We start from the raw sequence: 23,323 nt of genomic DNA, 5'->3' as shown, positions 1-23,323 counted from the left end.
AATATATTCCAGGAAAATTAATTGTAATAGCTTTACATTTTAAAATTAAAAATTCTTTGAGGTAAATTTTTGAAATTAGAGAGGAGTGAAATCTTTATAGATTTTTCAAGAAAAAAAGCATTTGTGTTTTTTTTTCCCCCAAGTACAGGTGGAAACAAATACGGTTACAGTAAAGGTAACAATAACATTAGAGAAAACAATCTGATATGTATAAATGCTAATGTTGATTAAGTATTTTTTGTCCTCTTCTGATATAGCACTTACTCTATTAAAATCTCTTGATAGGTTAAAATAACACAACTTCCTTTTCAGATAAAATGAATTTTTAATTAAGTTGTATTTGCTAAAGGGTTATATGCTCCTTTAGCTAAATGATTAACCATTATTGAAATATGTTTTCACTTTTAAGGATGTGAACAAAAATTTTGTACAGAAGCTTATATCAAGGTACAAAGATCATGGTTGCTTATAGATACGGCAATCCTTCTTCCAGCCATCAAGCAATCCTTCAGCCAGCCATCAGACATAGTCAACAAATAACTGGGTGGAAACTGGGTAGTGTCTTCTGTGGACAGGATGAAACAAGACATCAGTCCATCCCATGCACTCATTAATTATGAACAAGAAGCAATGCCTGTAAGCATGAGGAAAGTTTTTACAACGTGAGACCAAGAAAAACAGGGAAGGCATATCTTGCTTACAACCTTGTTGGATCAAAGCTTTAATTAAGGTCAAACTGACATTTAATAATAATTTGAGACTAAAATCCAGCTAAAGAGTACTGAGCTAGGTGCTGAAAATTGGTTTCGTTTCTCAACTCTTACCAATGGTGTGGCCTCACCAGTAACAGTCAAACTAAACCCTCTAATGACCTGTTTAATGCTAATAGTCACCATTTTCTGAGTTCTTACTCTGCTGGGGGTTTTACACATATCATTTGATCTTTAACACCCCTTGGACGTTTTGTCAGGTGTGTTTTTTATAGAGAGACTGGTCATAATAATTAGCAGAGAAGCTATTCAGATCTAGGTATGTTAAACTCTGAAATGCCTGCTCCTAACTGCTGTGCCTATTATGCAGAAGTCCCTAAATCTATTTTGGAATAATCATTACAGGCTATGCATCCACATGTATTAGCATTTCACAAGTATGTTCAAAGGCAAAGAGATTATGGGTTCTCACAGGAACTTTCCCTTTATCCATAGCTTCAGAAGATAAAAAATATGTAGTAGATCCTAAACCATCCTTCTATGGGACTATACATGGATATTATGCATAAATATCCTGGCTTCTAAGTCCCAATTGTTGTGTTGATTTAAGGACATGGTCTTTAGAAATGACTTGTTCAAATTCTCTACTTTATTCTCTTGAATTATATTTGGGATGAAGCACTGCACGTGAAGGCCGACCTTGTTTTTAAATGATGATAATGAGTGTAGCCATAATGGCTATATGGTCTACTAACGGGTGAGTCAATTCCCATTCTAAGCACCAACAAGGCACCCTAGTCTATAAGTAGCAGAGCATGTCACAGATCTTAATCTCAGTTCCAGCTTGCTTCCTGTGCTATACGTGGTTGGTGACAGATCTTAAGGCTGAGCCCTTATTTTAGCTTTGCTTTCTGTGAAAAGAGACCCAACAGGCAGCTTTAATATATGTGCTACTTCTGCTTGGTATGTGTTTTCCCGGAGCACATTGTTCAGACCTCACCTTCAGCTAACACCTTTGAGAAAATGTAAGCTCCGGTGTGGGCAAAATCTGGATTCTGAGAGACAGGAGTCTTAGAAAATTGTGAATGCAGTTTCGTACAGTGTTTCTTTTTGCTTAAGAAAATCTTTATGATAGGCATTTAGACGTTGCCCCGCTCAGCTTGAGACTTGCTATCTAATTTTAAGACTGAATCACTGAAAAGTGTAAGTCTGCCTCTGAAGGAGCAGAACTGTCTGTGTAGCAAAGCAGAGGAACCAATGGACTTTTTCATTATTTTTTTTGAGATAGGGTCTTGCTCTGTTGTCCAGACTAGAGTGCAGTGGTGCTATCATAGCTCACTGCAGCCACAAACTCCCAGGTTCAAGCGATCCTCCCACCTTAACCTCCCTAGTAGCTGGGACTACAGATGTGTACCACCTAGCCCATCTAATTTTTTTTTGTTTTTTTAATAGAGATGGGTTTTTGCCATGTTGCCCAGGCTGGTCTCGAACTCCTGGGCTCAAGCAATCCTTCTGCTTCGGCCTCCCAAAGTGCTGGGAATACAGGCATAAACCACCATGCCTGGCCTCCAATGGACTTTTTAATGCATGTCACTGTTCTGAATTAATCCCTGCTATCAGCACTTTTCATATTCTCTTGTCTTATTCCTTCTGGAGGGTAGGTACCAGCATGGGCTCTGACATTTACAGAATACACATAAGTCTCCCCTCTGTCTAATCCTGTCCCGATCCTGTCTCGTCTAGGCCCAGTCTAAATCTTCCGTGCTCTTCACTGGACCCTTTTGATAGTCTGAGCTCATTTAAAAGAAAAAGAAAAAAGAAAAAAAAAAAAAGCCTTACATTCCTTTCATTCCTTCCTTTAGCTCAAAATTGGTTTCCTTTTATAAGGCTATAGTTTTTGAAATTCACCCCACTCTAATTCCTTCCTTTGCATCTTCTACTGTCATAGAGCCAGGAGGAGGATGTGTGTGTGTGGGGGTGGGTTCCATATGCGTGACCTTTTGTTTCCGTTTCCAAATTTGTCCTAGCAATAGCATCATGCGGTAGACTCATACATACCAAGCTCTCTTCTTCTTACGCTTGTTCCCAGCATGGTGGCCCTGTTGCCTGTGCCTACTTCTGGGATAAGCTAGGATTAAGTAGAGACAACATCCCAAGAAGCTCATGTCATGCTAGAATACCAATCTAGGAGATTCTGTTTCTGGAACCCTTGCTGCTCTACTAAGCAGATCCATGCAGAGAGAAGCCTGCCACTGGCTTGGCATTTCTCAGCCTTTCAACCCTGCGGAGTGTCTACTTTGCAACTCACCACCTCCTTCTCCCTTACTCAGAGCCATCAGTGATTATTGGAGACAGCCACAAAACACTGGCAATAAAATCCACTAAACTTTCCAGAGGCCCAGTCTGAGTTGTTCGCTCCGTAGCCCTGTGATTTTGGGCGAGTTACTTCTTTGAGACTTAGTGTTTTCATCTGTGAGGTGAGGAAAATCGAAGCGTTTTGGTGAGGATGAGATAAAATATCAGGCACCTATGTAAGAGAACATTATAGAGTATGTGTGGTAGAATCCCCAGCTGGGTATGAGTCTTGGCTTTGCTGGGTGATTGCTATGTGGCACTGACTGGCTCACTTGTCCTCTGTGGGCTTGGTTCCTAGTTGTTAAGATGGAGGGTTAATGATATTTACAACGTGGGTTGTAAAGGGGCTAGGGCAATGCCCAGCATGGAATGGGGACTGAGTGGATGCTAGAGCCATTTTATCATCATTTTTGCTGTTATATTCATGGCAGGACTTTTTCAGGCAAAATTCATGTATCATCTCATTTAATCTCGGTTCTCAAAAAGTACCCCTTGAGCTGGTTGTATTTACGGTTTTTTTTTTTTCTTCTTTTGAGACAGTTTCACTTTGTCATTCAGGCAGGCGTGCAGTGGTGCAATCATAGCTCACGGCAACCTTAGCCTCCTGGGCCGAAGTGATCTCACACCTGAGCCTCTCTAGTAGCTGCTACCACAGGTGCGTGCCACCGTGCTCAGCTAATTTATTTATCTATTTATTTTTTGTAGAGATGAGGTCTCACTATGTTGTCCAGGCTGGCCTTAAACTCCAGGGCTCAAGTGATCCTGTCACCTCGACTTCTCAAAATCTTAGGATTACAAGTGTTAGCCACTACTCTCAGCCTGTGTGATACTGTTTTATAGGCCAGGGACCAAATGTTCTCACAGTGAAATTTCTAGAAAAAGATGGAGTTATGATTTAAGCCCAGAAGTTGCCTCATTTAAATTCTATGAACTTTTTGTTAGATTATGATAAAGCTAACATGTAGTAAGGGATTCAAGAAGTGTTAATACCAGCCGGGCGCGGTGGCTCACACCTGTAATCCTAGCATTTGGGAGGCCGAGACAGGCAGATCGCCTGAGGTCAGGGGTTCGAGACCAGCCTGGCCAACATGGCAAAACCCCATCTCTACAGAAAATAGATATATCAGCCAGGTATGGTGGCGCATGCCTGTAATCCCAGCTACTCGGGAGGCAGGAGAATCTCTTGAACCCAGGAGGCAGAGGTTGCAGTGAGCCAAGATCGCTACACTGCACTCCAGTCTGGGTGACAGAGTGAGACTCCATTAAAAAAAAAAAAAAAAAAAAAAAAAAAAAAAAAAGGGTTAATACTCACAAGGCCTACCCAGTTAAGAAGAATACATGTCCATGTCTTAGGAGAACTTACGTTCTCGTTGGAGATAGGGAGCAGACAGACAATGCATCAAAGAGAATTCTCAGTTCAAACACAGTGAATGCTGGCACAGATGGTACAAAGTGCTCTGGGAACACAGATGAAGCAATAAACTCCACCTGCACAAGTGGAAGAAGGCCCCGTTCTAGAAAGATGGCATTTGAAGCAGCACGTGAAGGTTAAGTAGGAGTTTTCCAGGTGGAAAAGGCAGGTCGTTCTTGGCAGAAAACCTGATTTCTGCCTCAGAGATATGGTTGGCTGTGAAAGATCCTGACACATTCAAGAAATGGTGAGCAATTCCAGTGGCAGAAACCAAGGTGGGCTGTGAAGGATGGGTGGGGACAGGGACGGGAGATACCTGTTGCTAAGGGCATCTTCACAGGCACATCAGCAATCTCAATTCTATCTCAGAATCATTCGAGGTCTCAAATATTTGTATTTACTTATTTTTAAAAGTTACTCAAGTGTAGTAGAGAGAAGAAGGAAAGAGTAAAACAAGGAATTTGGTCTGTAACTGACTGTGAACAATCAATTGAAATCAATTGAAATAACTCACTACCCTTGGACCAACCAGAGATCTCAGATTTGTAGTAGCAAGAAAGAAATACGCTAATCTTTTCCTTCCTTCCTTCCTTCCTTCCTTCCTTCCTTCCTTCCTTCCTTCCTTCCTTCCTTCCTTCTTTCCTTCCTCCCTCCCTCCCTCCCTCCCTCCCTTCCTCCCTCCCTTTGTCTCTTCCTCCCTTCCTTTCCCCTCCCCTCCCTTCCTCTCCCCTCCCCTCCCTTCCTCTCCCCTCCCCTCCCTTCCTCTCCCCTCCCCTCCCTTCCTCTCCCCTTCCCTCCCCTCCCTTCCTCTCCCCTCCCTTCCCTTCTTATTCATCTCAATCACTTTGGGCTCTCAAATCTAGTTTAAAAAGATTTTGATGGGCCAGGCACAGTGGCTCATGTAATCCCAGCACTTTGGGAGGCCAAGTCAGGAGGATCACTTGAGGCCAGGAGTTCCCCTTCCCCTTCCCCTTCCCTTCCCTTTTCCACAGGGCCTTGTGCTGTCATCCAGGCTGGAATGCAGTGTTGTGATCATAGCTCACTGCAGCCTCAACCTTTCAGACTTAAGCAATCCCCCCACCTTGGCCTCCTGAGTAGCTAGGACTAGAGTTTCACACCACCACACCCTGCTAGTTTTGTATTTTTTGTAAAGACAGGGTTTTGTCATGTTGCCCAGGCTAGTCTCGAACTCCTGAGCTCAAGCAATCCACCCACTTTGGCTGCCCAAAATGCTGGGGTTACAGGTGTGAGCAACCTCACCTGGCCACTCATCTTTGCTTTTGATGAAGACGATTTTCTGCTTAGTGGAGAGCTAGCTACAGGGATGTGGTAATCATGTAAGAGACTATACATGTTGTTTTAATTTTTATTTTTTTAACTACTCTCATTCCGTTGCCCAGGCTGGAGTGCAGTGGTGCGATCACAGCTCACTGTAGCTTCTAACTCCTGGCCTCAAGTGATTCTCCCACCTCCACCCCCATCTCTGGAGTAGCTGGGATTAGACATGCACTTTCATGCCTCGCTATTTTTAAATATTTTGTAGAGACAGGGTCTAGCTATGTTGCCAGGTTGGTCTCAAATTCCTGGCCCCAGGTGATCCTCCTGCCTTGGCCTCCCAAAGTGCTGGGATTACATGAGCCACTGTGCCTGGCCTATCAAAATATTTTTAAACTACATTTGAGAACCCAAAGTGATTGAGATGAATAAGAAGCACATTCTACAGACACATCTGAGATGGAAATAATTGATTTTGGCGACTTACTAGATTTTGAAGGGGTAAGCTTGTCTAGTTTTGGAGATTAGATGGGCAATGCTTTATTGAGTAATGTTTTTTGATAATTCATACTCTCAATTTTTGATGAGCAATCCACAATTTGTTAGTATATAAAAGGACTTTTTAGCTATATCATAAAAAAAATCTGACCATCTGTCCTGGGACTTCAAAATTAAATACTTTTTTTTTTTTTTTTTAAATAATGACTAAAACTCAGAATTTTTATAAATATATATAATTGAAAAGGGCCAGACGTGGTGGCTCACTCCTGTAATCCTAGCACTTTAGGAGCCTGAGGCAGGAGAATCACTTGAGCCTAGGAGTTTGAAACCAGCTGAGGCAACATAGTCAGACTCTGTCTCTACTGGAAAAAAAAAAAAAAAGTCAGCCAGGCACAGTGGTGCACACCTATAGTCCCAGCTACTTGGAAGGCTGAGGCAGGAGGATCACTTGAGCCAGGAGTAGGAGGCCGAAGGGGTCTATGATTGCACCACTGCACTCTAGCCTGAGCAACAGAGTAAGACCCTGTCTCGCAACAACAACAACAACAACAACAACAACAACAACAACAAGAAGTATGTCATTGAAAAGAGCCTCCTGCAGAGGGAAATGTTCAGCTGGGTTTGAGGCAGATAAAAAAGAATCCATTTGTTTAAACTCCAAACCATTCACTACTTCCGAAAATTTATTTTAGGATACTTAAAATTTATTGATTGCCTTCTCTTAAGATGTCTCGGCAGAGGCATTTCCTTTTAATTCATCCATGTTGCTCTTGTTACATTTCCAAAGGAAGTGCTAGAGAGGTAATGCAGAGTCAGGAAACTGGTTCCAGTAACACTGTGGGAGGTAGTGAGGGCAGGGTTTAGTCTCCGAAATAGAGACACCATGAACTTGTTTCACAGGGGGAATTTTTTCTCTCCAACAGCTGAGTTAGAGCAGGCTAAGGTGGCGGGCTGAGATCCTGGTTGGCCCTGGGATGGTAAGAGAAAGCATCCACTCTTTTGATGGGACGGCCTTATGCAAAGTAGAAAAGGTTTGTCAGGACCTGTCTCCAGAAAGGATCAAGCAGAATGCATTGACCAAGAAGATGGAATTTGAACATCTACAGGTTAGTAGGAATCACTGAGAAAGTGGGATATGTTAGATTAATAGATACAATTCGTTAATTGCCTGAATTATAATATACAGGAAAGACAAGAAGAAAGAAAAATAAGATCTAGAAACAAACGTGATTTACTTTGCTAATTGAGCAAGCTTTTGAAAGCTTTAGAAAGAGTGGGCAGAATAATAGAAGTATTTAATTTTAAATGGATTTACTCTTAATTGTACTTGCTGATATCTAGAAAATGAAAGTTAGGAAAAAAACTTTATTTCTTAGCAAGAAAAGGCATTTAACTATTGACTTTAAAAAGTCTACCTCACAGCTTACGTTATTTAATATGACAAACTATTGTTTCCTCTACAGTGCTGTGTTAATAGCTAATACTTTATATAGCCACCTTCTGAAGCTGTGGAGAGGCTTATAACTTTAACATTTCACGTTGGCATTTAGTTGAACCTAGTTTATCTGGCATAAAGTAGTTGCTCACAATTAATTACTCAAGAACTCAGCTTTGTATATGTCTGTGGTAGTCAGAAATCTGTGGGAGTATGTGACTTCATTAAAACCGTGCTTTCCTAGTCATTGCTATTAGTTTAATGCTTTCCTTGAAACACCAGTCACTGAGAGAAATAATAGCTTCTGTTATGGCTATGCACAGCAGTACTGAAAGATTTTGTTTTCACTTTTCAGAAGTATTAGAAAAATTGCCTCCATGTCTGGGTTATCTGAAGGTGAAACTAGTGAATGATTATAATAACTTTTTTTTAAAATTTAGAAGGGAAATAAAGGAAGGAAGGGGAAAAAAGGAAGGAACGAAGGAGGAAAAAGGAAGGAATGAAGGAAGGAAAGAAGCACTATTAACTATAATAACTGCAGTTGGTACTATTTGTGGAACACTTACTAGATATTTCAGGCTTTAGGATTTGCAAAAATTATCTCATAATATCCCCATTTCATAGAGGGAAAACTGAGGTTCAGGGAGTTTAACTAGTCAAGATTAAGAGTAGGAACCAGGATTTAAAATTAATTTTTTAAATTCTAAGAGCATCCCCTAATCACCACAAGATCCTACCTCTCTCATTTTTTTCTTGCAGCTGGATAATGGTAGAAGATGTGTCAAATATTTAATCCAGCCAGAGTGCCAAGTTACATTCAGCTTGGATTTGAAAAACAAAACAAAACAAACAAAAACAAAAACCCATTGTTTTTCAAGGCCTCAGAGCATAAGCTCTGTGTATTACAGGAAAGCTTCTATGCTTAGCTGGAGGTAGGAGAACCTTGCTGTCTTTTTCTGAATTTGCTATGACCTTGGGTAAGTCAACTGACCTCCCTGGGTGGTGTTCAGAGCATTATTGATGTTATATAATTTATTTTTATCAATGCCACAAGGTTGGCTACATATGTTTCCTCTCTAGTGTATGATTAGGAAAGAGTCATTTAGATTTCAGTAGTTTTATTTCCTTCAAGGTCAACCAATAATTCAGACATCAAGTTGAATGGAAATGAACTTCTAAATATAGGTCAAATACTTTTGTAAGAAGCACATAACTGCATCTCCCTCCCCCATGCCTGAGTTTGATCCACCTACCAATAAGTTCTCCCAAGCTACTACTCAGTCTCTATTGTTAGTGTGTTATTGACCACGTGTACCAGTCCTGCATTTTGTGTCGAACTGATTAATAATTTTCTTCTGAACCCCTAGTGCATCCCCTATTTTGTCCACATTCTCATAAAGACTCTAGGTGATAAAAATGACAGGACTGGGCCGGCTGAGCGCGGTGGCTCACGCCTGTCAGCACTTTGGGAGGCCGAGGTGGGCGGATCATGAGGTCAGGAGATCAAGACCATTTGGCTAACACGGTGAAACCCCATCTCTACTAAAAATACAAAACATTAGCCGGGCGTGGTGGCGGGCGCCTGTAGTCCCAGCTAATCGGGAGGCTGAGGCAGGAGAATGGCGTGAACCCGGGAGGCGGAGCTTGCAGTGAGCCAAGATGGCACCACTGCACTCCAGCCTGGAAGGCAGAGGGAGACTTTGACTCAAAAAAAAAAAAAAAAAAAAGACAGGCTGAATATTGCTAATGTAATATTTCAATTCAGATGTAACATCTCTTAAAGATTGAATTAATATGATTTTATGTTTCATATTGTATTTGTTATTCTTTGGTAGTTTAATGATTACTCTTCTGAGTAATGTTTATATATAGTCTTTTATCTGGAACCAATGAGATTTGAGAAACATTATAAAACTGCTATAAATTTCATAAAAACTGTTTCCCCTCCAACCTGACTGCTTTGTTTTGTTTCCCTTAATTCTGGGATTTTCCATCATTTGCATTATCTAGTTGATGATAGAATAGTCTCATGACACCATAAAGAGACTAACAAGAAATTTTAATTGGCTTGCTTGTCCAACTACTACAAAATTATAAAGATTGCCTTTTTATGTGTGTGTGTGTTTTTTAATCCACCATATAAAACTTATCTTTATGTCTGTCTTCTCTCTGATACGCTGGGGTTTAAAGTGAGCGGCTTTAGCCTCATTAGAAATAAAAGGCATCGTGTTAATGTCTTCCAGATGACCTTTAGTAATTTGAGAGAGATTCTCCATTTTTCTAGGCTTGACACTCTATTTTTTTCCCTGCTCTTCTAACTTCTACGGCTTCTGTATTTGACAGTAATAGCCCCACTCCCAACAAACCTGAGCCGTCACATCTCTCTCTTTGGGTTATGGAGTTCAAAATGGGGTTCCTCACCCTTCTAAGAGTCAGCATTACTTTGTTCTGACTTTGTGAGAAGCGGAAGGCTAGTGAAATGAACTAATAGATCTTCAAAGTGAATTACAAGCTCAGAACAGAGTGTGGGGAGAACCTATTCTATTTAACCTAACCTATTTGTGGGAAGACAGCCATGACTGCCATTTATTACTTTTAATTCTAATTACAAATAATGCATGCTCACTGAGAGGGTTTGAAAATTTATTTTAAAAAGCCCAAGTCATGGTGGTATGAATGTTTTTGCTCTCTCTTGAGTGCTTAGATTTTCAAGCCCGCTTGGAGCATAGGAATTATTTGCATACATGGATATATATATATATGTGTATATATGCACACACATACACCCCTATATAATATGTGTGTGTATCTATCTATCTATCGATACACACACACACATATTCTTTTGGTCTTAACTTCAGTTTGTTCCTTACCTTAGAATTTTTTTTGTTATTAATAAAATAAGATTGTTAACAAAACCTCTGGGCTTAGGTAGTTTCATTGGTGAATTCTACCAAACATTTAAAGAAGAAATAAAACCAGTCTTAGACAGTATAAACTCTTTCAGAAAACAGAGCAGGAGTGAACATTGCCCAACTTATTTTATGAGGCCAAAATTTCCCTGATATTAGAACCAGATACAATCATTAGAAAACTGTAGCTACTATCCCTGATAAATATAAATATTTCTTAATGAAACATCTGCACATTTAGTTCAGCAATGTATATAAAGGAATGCAAGGCTGGTTTAACATTTGAAAACAAATGACGTATCAAAACCAGGTTAGGTTGATTCCAGGAAAGTAAGGTCAGCTTAACGTTTAAAAGCCATATAATTTTCGTTATATACATTGTATGTATATATGTATATAATAGATATTATATATAATGTATACAACATGTATATATACACATTATATAATGTGTGCAATATGTATATAATATGTATATGTACATCATGTAATGTATATAATGTATGTATATAATGTGTGTATATATAATGATCCTCACTAGAGATTATCAGAAAAGCATTTGGTAAACTGTATCACCATTCATGACATAAACTCTTAGGAAACTTAGAAAACCTGCTTACTCTGATAAATGACGATTATAAGAAACCTACCACAAATATCTTTAGATGGTAAAATATTGAAGGTTTGTTCTTTTAAGTTTGGGAATGAGAAAACAATGCCACTATTACCACTCTGTCTTCTATTGAACAATTATTCCTATATGGTCTAGAAGATAAATAAGAAATTGGAGAAGAAATAAAACTGCCATTATTTATGATGATGTGATCGTATATGTAAAAATTTCAAATACATTAATTAGAAATATAATTTACATAATTACTGAACACAAAATCAATGTGTAAAACCAATGCCATTTCTCTATCAGCAAACAAAAATGTTAAAGATACTTAAAAAATACTATGTTTAAGACAGTATTAAAAACATTAAATAATCTAAGAAGACACTGAACAGAAATGTGCATGGCCTGTATGCAGAAGCCTATTAAACTTCAGTGAGAGAAATCAGAAATGACAAATATATGAACAGATTTATCATGTTTATCGTTTTGAAGTCTGTTATTTCACTTCTCTCCAAACTAATAGATTAGATGCAATTCTAATCAATATCTCAAGGGTGTGGGTGAATGTGTGCGTGTGTGCTTTAGTGGGATGTGACAAACTGCCTCTAAACTTTATGTTGGAAGGGCCTAGAGATGATCTTTAAAAAAATCAAAGTGGAAAGAGTTACTATTCCAGGTATCACGACTTATTATAATGCAAGAGTAATGAAGCATTCTAGTATTTGTGCAAGGACACACACACACACAGTGGAGTAGAGAACCACCTACCAGACTCTCATGTGTATAGACAGTTAATGAATGACAAAAGTGGCACTGAAAAGCAGCTTAATACAGCCTTTTAAATAAATGGGATGGGGTCAACTGGGTAATCATATGAAAAAGATGATGAAACTTGATATCCATCTCACAAACACAAAACTCCTCCTAGGATGATTATAAATGTTAATGTGAAAGATAAAATAACAAAGCTTCTGGAAGATAATATAGGAGGAATCTTGTTGCTTGTGGAGTAGGCAAAAACTTCTGAAATAGGACAATATCTTGGCTATAGAGGAAAAGACTGATAATTTGGAACATACTGAAAGTAAATGGGCTGGGTGTGGTGGCTTACGCATGTAATCCCAGCGCTTTGGGGTGCTGAGGTGGGAGTATCTCCTGAGCTCAGAAGGTTGAGGCTGCAGTGAGCTGTGATCATACCACAGCACTCAAGACTGGGCGACAGAGCAAGACCTTGTTTCAAAAAAAAAAAAAAAATCATCAAAAGAAATTATGAAGAAAGAAAAAGCGACTGGGCGCGGTGGCTCATGCCTGTAATCCCAGCACTTTGGGAGGCAGAGGCGGGTGGATCACAAGGTCAGGAGTTTGAGACCAGCCTGACCAATATGGTGAAACCCTGTGTCTACTAAAAATACGAAAATTAGCCAGGCGCGGTGGCAGGTGCCTGTAATCCCAGCTACTCAGGAGGCTGAGGCAGGAGAATCGCTTGAACCTGCCTGGGAGGCGGAGCTTGCAGTGAGCCGAGATCCTGCCACTGCACTCCAGCCTGGGTGACAGAGCAAGACTCCATCTCAAAAAAAGAAAGCAAAAGCTAGTTATGGAACGAATCACATTTTCTGTTTTATATGTTGATTTTGGTAAATTGCATTTTTTTCTTAAAAATTATGTTTTATCTAATATTTTAAAATTTTAGTGTAAAGTTATTCTAGTATCTTTACCACTTTAAAGCCTGTAGGATCAATATTATGTTCCTTTTTCATTTCTGACATTAGTTATTTGTATCTCTACTTGATTATACTTGCCAAAGTTTTAAATTTTATTAGCTTTTTCAGAAGGCTTCTTTGGAGGCTATTTATTAACACTTAAATCTGTTTCCTTCTTTCTCCCTTCTTTGGACTAAATTGCTTCATCTTTTTCTCTCCTAAATTCTTTAGATGGATATTTAACATACTGATTTTTGTAGCCTTTTATCTTTTTAATATGTGCATTTACACCTAAAGATTTCTCTCTAAACATGATTAACTGTATATCTAAAGTTAAGGCAAATATTTATATATCCTTCATTTAAAAAATATTTAAAAGTTTTGACTATGTTGCCTTTTTTGAATAATGTGTGATTTAGAATTTTATTGCTTGATGTCCAAACACGGAGACTTTGTTTTATCTTCTTTTATTATTTCTAATTTAATTGCATTATATTAAGAAAACATACTCTTCATTTCAGTATGTTGCTATTTATTGAGATTTACCATAGCCCAAGATGTGATCAGCTTTCATCAGTGTGCTGTGTATGCTTGAAAAGAATGTCTTAGGTTAAATGTTCTGCTTAAGTCCATTAGGCAAATTGCTGATTATGTTGTTCAGATCTTCCATATCCTTACTTTTTTCTTTTCATTATAGCAGCTATTGAGAAAGTTATTGCTACTATGTTTGTGGACATGTTTTTTTTCTCCTTATAGCTCTGCCAATTTTTGCTATATATGCTTTGAAGCCATGTTATTTGAAGCACACATATTTAGAATTATTTATTTTCCTTATGAATTACATTTTTATCAATAGAATACTTCCACTTTGTTTCTTATGATGCTTTTTGCTGTGAAATATTATCTGTTATTAATATAGCTATACTTGCCTTCTTTAGTTTAAAATTTACATGTTATATCTTTTTACTTTCTAGTAATCTTAATCACTTTTATACCTTTTTATTTGTATCTTCAATAAAGAGCATAGGTTTGGAACTCATTTTTTATCTTGTCTGACAGTCTTTTTTTTTACTGAAGTATAACTAAGTCCATTTACGTTTAATACAATTGTTTAAATGCTTGGATTTAAAGTACTATTTTATTGTACATTTTCTATTTGTCTTATCTGTTCTATAGTCCTTTTCCTTTTGTGTCTTTTGGATTTATCAGTTATGCTTTACTATTTAATTGTTCTCTCTGGTAGTTTGAAAACTGTAATTTTACCAACTATCTTTTTTTATTATTATTATTTTATTATTGATGCAAGTTCTCACTCTGTCACCCGTGGTGGAGTGCGGTGGCATAATCATAGCTCACTGCAGCCTTGAACTCCTGGGCTCAAGCCATCCTCCTACCTCAGCCTCCTAAGTAGCTAGGACTACACTACAGGGGTGCGTCACCACGCCAAGATAATTTTTATGTTTATTTTTAAATTTCTAAATTTTTTTGTAAAGGTGAGATTTTACTATCTTGCCCACCACGCAAGATAATTTTTATGTTTATTTTTAAATTTCTAAATTTTTTTGTAAAGGTGAGATTTTACTGTCTTGCCCAGGCTGGTCTTGAACTCCTGGGCTCAAGCAGTCCCTTTGGCCTTGGCCTGCCAAAGTGCTGAGATTATAGGCCTGAGCCACTACACCTAGGCTTATCTTTTAAAATCGCATACATTTTTGCCTTTTTTGGTTTTTTTTTTGGTACCTTCACCTATTTCCTGACAAATTAAGCAACCTTAAGACCTGTTTCCAGACAAATTAAGCAACCTTGAGATTCCCTAACTTAATAAATTTTGCTTCCAAGTTACACGTTGTTATTTTATTTTAATTATCTTTCTATATTATCTCCACAAGGCATTAATACTGTTTCTGTTTGGTATTTATTCAATCTTTTCTCTTTGCTCTTTCTTTCTGCATCTTCAGGAATCTGTTTGGGATTATTTTCTTTCAGCCCAAAGAGCATCTTTTTGTATTTCCTTTAGTGCAAGCCTGCTAGGTGACAAATTCTTTAGTGTTTTTTGTCTTAAAATAGATTTCTTTCATTTTCTTCTTGAAAAATATTTTTACAAGGTGTAGAATTCTAGTAGGCAGTTTAAAAAAGATCATTCCACTATCTTCTAGCTTTCAATGATGCTAGCTTCTTAACAAAAATTATCTATCTATTGATTCTTTGAAGGTAATCTATTTGTGGCTGCTTTTAAGATGTTATTTTTAGCTCTTTTATAGCAGTTTTACTGTATTCACCCATTTATAGGATTTATAGGGCTTTGAAATCAGTAGTAGTTTGATACTTTCTTTCATTTTACATTTTCAGGAATGATCTCTCTATAGATAATGCTTCTATGTTATTCTCTTTATGATTTTTTTTTTTGGGACTCCAATTATACATAGGTTAGAGTTCTTCACTGTATCTTTTATCCTCTTATTTTCTCTGCAATATTTCCCATCCTTTTGACTCTGTTTCTTCATTCGGAATTGTTTCTTTTTATCCCTCTTTGAATGCACTAATCTTTTATTCAGCTGCTTCTAATCTACCATTAAGTAGATCTGTTGAGGTTTTAATTTTGGCTATTTATCAGTTCTAGAATTGCTCAGTTTTTAAAATTATTTCTAGTTATCTGTTGGCATTCTTTCTTTTTTAAAATTTAAATCAGAGTCTCATTTTGTTTCCCAGTCTGCAGTGCAGTAGTGCGATCACAGCTCACTGCAGCCTCAACCTCCTGGGCTCAAGTGATCCTCTAGACTCAGCCTCCCAAGTAGCTGGGACTACAGGTGTGGACCACCACACCTGGCTAGTTTTTAAATTTTTTGTAGAGATGGGGTCTCTCTATGTTATCTAGCCTGGTCTCAAACTGCTGGACTCAAGCAATCCTCCCAACTCGACCTCCCAAAAGTGCTGGCATGACTAAATTTTTGTTTTTTGTACTTTCACCTATTTCCTGAGAAATTAAGCAACCTTAAGACCTGTTTACAGACAAATTAAGCAACCTTGAGATTCCCTAACTTAATAAATTTCACGTGGTGGCATGGCATGGTGACGCACCCCTGTAGTGTAGTCCTAACTATTTAGGAGGCTGAGGTGGGAGGATGGCTTGAGCCCAGGAGTTCAAGGCTGGCATGACTGGCATGAGCCACCACTCCTTACTGAAGTTCTCTATTTTGTCTTTTATCTTCTTGGAGAGATTTAACATAGCTATTTTAAAATGTGTGTCTGATAATAATCTAGGATCTTTGTGTGTCTTTTTCTGTTTCTATTGATTTTTGTTTATTTTTTATTTATGTCTCCATTTTCGATTTTTTTTTAAAATTTTATACTGTGCAGATGCTTAGTTTGATCTCATCTCTTCCCAGATAGGATTTATGTTTGCTTTTGCCAGGGACCTGGGGCACTAACATTCCAAGATCACCTTGAGGTATGTTCAAAGATTTAGATGCTTTAAAGTTGAATTTTAGCCCTGAAAATGTTCAACCCGCCTACTTCTAGTTTACCTTTGTTTTAGATCCTAACCCCAAGTAGAGGTGTTAGTAGGGCCAGTCTCCCTTACAGATCAGGGTCCTCCAGTCCCTTTCCCCTGAAAATGCGCCCACAAACTCTCACAGGAATCCTGTGAAGTGTTGAGGGGTGGGGGCAAAAGGACCCCCCATGAGCCAACCTCCACTCCCTAGGTCTGTGTTCTCCCCTGAATCCTGGCTTGCTGATTTTTTCTTGATTTAATATTCCCTTTCCTCTTCCCTCTTCCCTTTAAGATATAAGATATATATAAACTCACATTTATGTGTTCCTATATATATACACACACACACACACACACATTACCTCATTATATAATTATACATTATGTGGCCATTAGCGCATGTATTATTATTATTAATTTTTTTTTTTTGAGACAGAGTTTCACTCTTGTTGCCCAGGCTGGAGTGCAATGGCACGATCTTGGCTCACTGCAAACCCCGCTTCCCAGGTTCAAACGATTCTCCTGCTTGAACCTCCTGAGTAAGTGAGATTACAGGCGCCAGCCCCCACACCCAGCTAATTTTTGTATTTAGAGTAGAGATGGGGCTTCACCATGTTGGCCAGGCTGGTCTTCAACTTCTGACCTCAGGTGATCCACCTGCCTCAGCCTCCCAAAGTGGTGGGATTACAGGTGTGAGCCACTGCCCCCAGCCTCATGTATTATTTTTACAATATACAATTTACAGCCAAATACTTACACTTGACAACATACCATACACATATTTTACATGGCATTCAATGAGGTGTGATTTTAATGGCTCTTGATTGTCCCACTATAGGTACACAATAAAAATGTTTTTCTTACTGCTATTTTTGGAAATTCTACTTTTTTTTCTTTTTAAAGAATGCAGTAACGTTGGAATAAATATATTCTAGTACATAAATATTTGTGCATGTCACTGATACATTTTCACCATAGAGAAGATTTCCATGAGTGGAATTGGTGGTTCGAAATGGATGGGGTGACTGGGCTCAGTGGTTCACACCTGTAATCCCAACACTTTGGGAGGCCGAGGCAGGTGGATCACCTGAGGTCAGGAGTTCAAGACCAGCCTGGCCAACATGATGAAACCCCGTCTCTACCAAAAATACAAAAATTAGCTGGGTATGGTGGTGCATGCCTATAATCCCAGCTACTTGGGAGGCTGAGGCAGGAGAATCAATCCAACTTGGGAGGCAGAGTTTGCAGTGAGCCGAGATTATGCCACTCTACTTGAGCCTGGGTGGCAGAGCAGGACTCCATCTCAAAAAAAAAAAAAAGGTTTTTAAATTATTTTGATATTAAATTTCTCTGTAGAAAGTTTGTGCCAATTTGTATTTCGCTGGTAGTAATGTTAGTGCTTCTTTCAAACACAGCTAAGAAAACACTCCGTTGTCATTTGTATTTTATTTTGGGGTGGGGGTGGACAGAATTTTGCTCTGACACCCAGGCTGAAGTACAGTGGTGTGATCACAGCTCACTGCAGCCTCAAACTCCTGGGCTCAAGTAAATTCCCCACTTTGTCCTCCCAAAGTGCTTGGATTACAGGTGGGAACCACAGTGCCTGGCCTATTTGTGAACATTTCAGAGATCTCAGTCCATCCTGGGGTTTAATCTTTTGATGTTATCTTATTATTCTTTTACATTTGACATTTTTATATACATTTTCTTTTTAAAAAAATAAACGCTTTTTTAAAGCCAACCATAGATGCTTTGGGCAGTCACATTTATGGGTTCCATGCAGAGCTGTTTTAATGGTTATGTTATAGTGTTGTGCGAAGATTGTGGCAGAAATAGAAATTACAAGTGTGAAGATGATGCAATTATTTTAAAAGTCTGTATTATTTATAAAAGCACGTGCACTATGATTACATCTACATAAAACATTCAAAGAAAATTTAGAAATAGGCTGAGCACGGTGCCTCACACCTGTCATCCCAGCACTTTGGGAGGCCGAGGCGAGTGGATTGCTTGAGGTCAGGAGTTTGAGACCATCCTGGAGAACATGGTGAAACCTCATCTCTACTATAAATAAAAAAGTTAGCTGGGCCTGGTGGCACACTCCTGTAATCCCAGCTACTCAGGAAGCTGAGGCAGAAGAATCCCTTGAATGAGCCAAGATCACACCACTGCACTCCAGCCTGGGTGACAGACTGAGACTCTATCTCAAAAGAAAAGAAAATTTAGAAAATATACACAGTGGATGCTGTTATATTATGGTACTGATTAGTTATTGTTTTTCTTATCTCCCTACCTCATAACAATTCTATAGGGTTGTGCTATTATTTTTTAATAATTAAATGATTAACACAAACCCAGATATTGAGAGTTCAATTCAGACTACTGTCAGTAGATCTACTTTTTATCCAGCCAGTCATTTATCTTATAAATGGTTCAAATGAGTTAAAATAGATAAATAAATGGACATCTTAATTGGGCACAGTGGCTCACACCTGGAATACCAACACTTTGGGAGGCTGAGGTGGGAGGATCACTTGAGCTCAAGAGTTTGAGACCAGCCTGGGCAACATAGCAAGACTCCATCTCTACAAAAAAATTAGCCAGACATGATGGCACTCAGCTGTAGTCCCAGCTACTTGGGAGGCTGAGGTGGTAGGAGTGCTTGAACTAAGGAATTGAAGTGTGCAATGACCTGTGATCACACCACTGCGCTTCAGCCTAGGCCACAGAATGAAATCCCATCTCTTTAGGTAATTAAATAAATAAGGCCCTTTCATTATTTCCCTAATAGTAATAATGTGTTTATTGTTACCTAGTCCAAAAAGTATTTACAATGATTAGGAAGAAAAGATATAATAAGAAAATAAAAATGTGCTATTTCAGTGAAAAGATTAAAGAAAAAAAGACAAGACTGAAGTGGAACCAGGAATGAGACTAATCAAAAACATATATTCCAGAGTCTCCAAACATGTGGCAGGTGGGCCATGTATGAATTTCACTGTGTTTTTTTAATAGCCAAAATGAAAAGCACATCTGATCGACACAATATATATTGTCCCTGAGATTAAAAAAAATAAAACACAAATGGCCAGACGCAGTGGCTCACGCCTGTAATCCCAACGCTTTGAGAGGCCGAGGCAGGTGGATCATGAGGTCAAGAGATCGAGATCTTCCTAGCCAACGTGGTGAAACCCCGTCTTTACTAAAAATACAAAACCTAGCTGGGCGTGGTGGCACGTGCCTGTAGTCCCAGCTAATCTGGAGGCTGAGGCAGGAGAATCGCTTGAACCCAGGACCCAGAGACTCCATCTCCATCTCAAACAAACAAAAAAAAAACACAAACTCAAATTACCATCCAACTATTTAGTTCTTTAGACAGAGCTGTGAAATTCTAAGACCAGGAATAAGTGTGTCTTCAGAGCCCTCCTACGCAAAATATTGTGTAATGGCATGGGCATTTTCAGCCGTCTTCTGTAGACTTGGGAGTCTTGTCTCCGAGATCACATCCAAGCATAGTTCAGTTGAGGCAATTCTTTTTGAGGTCAGTAGGACAAGGTGTAGAGCCCTCTGCTGGCCTGAGATGGATTTATCTATATAATCTAGGGATAGATTTGATTTGATTTGATTTTGTTTTGTTTTGTTTTGTTTTTGAGACAGGGTTTCACTGTGTTGCCCAGGCTGGGGTACACTGGTGCGGTCACAGCCCACTGCAGCCTCGACCTCCCAGGCTCATGCAGTCCTTCCGCCTCAGCCTCGAGTAGCTGGGACCACAGGAGTGTGCCACCACACTTGGCTAATTTTTCATCTAAAAATTTGTTTTCTGTAGAGATAGGGTCTTGCTATCTTGTCTTGGCTGGTCTCCAACTCCTGGGCTCAAGTAATCCTCCTGCCTCGGCCTTCCAAAGTGCTGGAGTTACAAGCGTGAGCCACCACACCTGATAGATTTTAGAGTGGTTATAAAGAAATCAGTGAGCTGCATACTTCGAGGCAATTTTAATTTTTAATATTTTTTTCTCCTTCATGCAAACTGTGATATCAGATGGGAGATTGTACTTTATGGAATATCTGGGATATAGTTACCCTATTTTGTTACTTAAATATGGGTCTGCTGGCCTTGATAGACAATTGAGTTGGGGCAGTGCTGATCGTTTCTCATTAAGAGAGGAACCTGAACTCAGATTAATTCTCACACAGATGGACGTCCTATCTCTACTCACAGAGAAGCCAACCATGGAATGAGAATAGCAGCAATTCCTCTCAGACAGTAATAATCTAGGTTCTGCATTAACATACAGTCCACCCTCCGTGCTGACGAGAACCCGCGGACATGGCGAACTAGATTATCAAGTGCAAGGCTGCAGTTGCCTGGGAGGCTGGAAAGCCTCTCTCCATAGAGGAGATAGAGGTGGCACCCCCAAAGGCTCATGAAGTTCGAATCAAGATCTTTGCCTCTGCAGTTTGCCACACCGACACCTATACCCTGAGCGGAGCTGAGCCTGAGGGTTGTTTTCCAGTGATCTTGGGACATGAAGGTGCTGGAATTGTGGAAAAGTGTTGATGAGGGAGTTACTAAGCTGAAGGCGTGTGATAACTGTCAACCCACTTTACATCCCACAGTGTGGAGAATGCAAATTTTGTCTAAATCCTAAAACTAACCTTTGCCAGAAGATAAGAGTCACTCAAGGGAAAGGATTAATGCCAGATGGTACCAGCAGATTTGCTTGCAAAGGAGAGACGATTTTACATTGCATGCGAACCAGCACATTTTCTGAATGCACAGTTGTGGCTGATATCTCTGTTGCTAAAATAGATTCTTTAGCACCTTTGGATAAAGTCTGCCTTCTAGGTTGTGGCATTTCAACTGGTTATGCTGCTGCTGTGAACACAGCCAAGTTGGAGCCTGGCTCTGTTTGTGCCATCTTTGGCCTGGGAGGAGTTGGATTGGCAGTTATGGGTGGTAAAGTGGCTGGTGCATCTGGAATCATTGGTGTGGACATCAATCAAGATAAATTTCCAAGGGCCAATGAGTTTGGAGCCACTGAATGTATTAACCCTCAGGATTTTAGTAAACCCATCCAAGAAGTACTCACTGAGATGACTGATGTAGGAGTGGACTATTCCTTTGAATGTATTAGAAATACATTAGAGCAGCACTTGAGGCATGTCACAAGGGCTGGGACATCAGTGTAGTGGTTGGAGTCACTGCTTCAGGTGAAGAAATTGCCACTCATCCATTCTAGCTGGTAACAGGTCGCACATGGAAAGGCACTGCCTTTGGAGGATGAAAGACTGTAGAAAGTGTCCCAAAGTTGGTGTCTGAATATATGTCCCAAAAAGATAAAAGTTGATGAATTTGTGACTCACAATCTGTCTTTTGATGAAATTAACGAAGCCTTTGAACTGATGCATTCTGGAAAGAGCATTCGAACTGTTGTCAAGATTTAATTCAAAAGGGAAAAACAACGTCCATCCTGTCGTAATGCGACGGGAGCAGCCTAACAGGCAGGGAGAAGCGCCTCCTAGACCTTCAGCAGTTACTCCAGAGAACGGTGTGATGTGTGTCATTCATGAATCTCTGTAATCAAGGACAAGGATAATTCAGTCATGGACCTGTTTTCTGGACTGTCCTCCACATGAATAATTGCCAGCTCATTAAGGAATATTTTAACATAATAAAATTAATTTCTACAAAAAATATTACAGACCATTGGACAATGAAATTTTCTTGCATATGGAAGAACCAGAAAAAATATTGATCTGAAATATTTTAAGGTGGGAACCAAACCCTCAACTTACCTGTGAAAATCTCAATGAAGCACTCTTAGAATGCCTACCTTTGAGCATTGTTATTTATTTTCTAGTGGACACACTATGATAAATTATTTGTGGATTATAGCTCTGAGTTATTTTAGGTGTTGTTATATTTATAACCTAGTGAAAAGATGGGGAAATAGCTGCTAAAAGTAACTTTTCTTTTTCTTAAGCTAGCAGGCCTGTAGCCTACTTACACCACTTTTAGGTTGTGATTTTAAAGTTTCTCATATGCCTATGGTAGAAAGCTTGTATTTGTTTTCTTTACTAGGAAGACATAATGTCATTCAGCAAAAGCCAAAACAGACCTTAAGAATTTAAGGATGTGGAATGGAGCCACGAAAATGCATCCCTGCCTTAACTCAAAAATAAAACCTTGATTTGCTCTGTTAAACAATTCTTATCCATCCTGACCTTGTCCTTAATACTCACAGTATGTTGATTATTTATACTTGACATTCCTGAGAGAACCGGGGAATATAGGATATGGTAACTGGTAGCTAGAAACTCATATACCCTATTTGGGAAAATAACAAATACATTCGTGAAATGTTACACACACACACACACACACACACACACACACACAGAGAGAAAAAGACATTTATGGATGGTTGAGGAAATACCACAGGGCAATTGTTAATTGAATGCAAAACCTGTTGACAGACAGCACAAATGCCAAGAAAACTCAGTTTGCTCAACTACTTATAGTCATACAAAGAGCACAGAAAGATTTAGTGCTGGTTATGTAGAGATGATGTGTACATGAAATAATGATTTTCAATTCCTCTGAAAAGGATTTTTTTAAACAAAAAGTATGACCATTGTAATCAAACACAGATTTTTCAAAGTCAAAACAAATACTATTCATGGCATATGACATTTGAATATCACCATGTAATTTTTGTAGTTCTTTTCACATGTCATTTACTCTTGCCTCATACAAGCTCCCCCAAAAAGACAAGGGATACATTTTTCCTGATTTACTGATGAGAATATTGAGGCTCCACAAAGTGATGAGATTTGCTTAGGGGGAGCGATGAATATATCCTAGGAATTTTACCTACTCCATGTTTTTTCTTTAAATAGTTAATTATCAATAGGTTT

The 23,323-nt window shown here is 38.9% G+C and overlaps 1 protein-coding gene and 1 pseudogene across 1 annotated transcript in view; both read left to right on the top strand.

The window, feature by feature from the left end:
• The window catches only part of FMN2 (formin 2), a 398,910-nt gene that overhangs the window by 59,033 nt on the left and 316,554 nt on the right, over positions 1-23,323 (top strand). The window lies entirely within an intron of this gene.
• LOC708588 (alcohol dehydrogenase class-3 pseudogene) lies at positions 20,733-21,937 on the top strand (annotated as a pseudogene).

This window comes from Macaca mulatta, chromosome 1 (genome assembly GCF_049350105.2).
Source record: "Macaca mulatta isolate MMU2019108-1 chromosome 1, T2T-MMU8v2.0, whole genome shotgun sequence".
Taxonomy (NCBI): domain Eukaryota; kingdom Metazoa; phylum Chordata; class Mammalia; order Primates; family Cercopithecidae; genus Macaca; species Macaca mulatta.
Note: the sequence above shows the minus strand (reverse complement) of the source record. Positions and strands in the feature narration are given on the sequence as shown.